Genomic DNA, 976 nt, shown 5'->3' with positions numbered 1-976 from the left:
GGATATATACCCAGTAGTGGGATTGCTGGATCATACAGTAGTTCTACCTGTAGCTGTTTGAAAAACCTCCATACTGTTTTCCATAGTGGCTGTGCTAATTTACATTCCCACCAACACTCTATGCATTCCTCTTTCTCTGCATCCTCACCAGCATTTGTTATTTTCTGTCTTATTGATAATAGCCATTCTAATTGGTGTGAAATTATATCTCACTGTGATTTTGATTTGAATTTCTCTGATGATTAGTAATGTTGAGCATTTTTTATATGCCTGTTGGCCATTTATATCATCTCTTGATGGGAGTTGTATCAAAAAATAGTGGCTGTGTTTAAAACACACACACACACAGAGCAAAATATTGTATTACCTTCTCCTCAGAGATAATAATAATGTATTTATGCCCAAAGAAATGATTTTTTTACTTTTTATAACTATATGTAACTATATGAACTAAAAGAAGCATATGTTGCAAGACATGATTTCCTCGTGGGAGAGTGCTGCACACAGACACAAACTGTCCACCCTTCTACTCATTCCACCCACCCCAGCATATGGATCTGCCTTAGTAATTACCATATTTGCCAGATCATATGCATCAACATGGGGTATTTCTTGAGAACATATTATTTACTAAAATGTACTAAAATTAAATTTTTCATGGAGGTTCCAAGAAAAATGTAATTTTCTTTTTTAAAAGACAATTTTTTTTTTCTTTTGGTAACACAAGGGCGTAAGTTTAAAAGTTAAATAGTACTAAAATATTATAATAAAAATGAGCACCCACACAGCACCTATCTCCCTCCCTTGAGTATTACACTCAGGAAATAAACACTCTATAATATAGTTTTTAAAAATGCTGTCTTGACCTAGTTTTGAGGCCCTGGCTAGAGGCTAGTAAATACTCCATCTTGAGCAGCCAAATAAGTCTACACTACCAACCACCTCCCTTATTGGATTGTAACACTCTGAGCCACTA

Source organism: Galeopterus variegatus, unplaced genomic scaffold (assembly GCF_000696425.1).
Source record: "Galeopterus variegatus unplaced genomic scaffold, G_variegatus-3.0.2 Scaffold10223, whole genome shotgun sequence".
Lineage (NCBI taxonomy): Eukaryota > Metazoa > Chordata > Mammalia > Dermoptera > Cynocephalidae > Galeopterus > Galeopterus variegatus.
The sequence above is the reverse complement of the archived record's forward strand: the minus strand, read 5'-3'. Positions refer to the sequence as shown.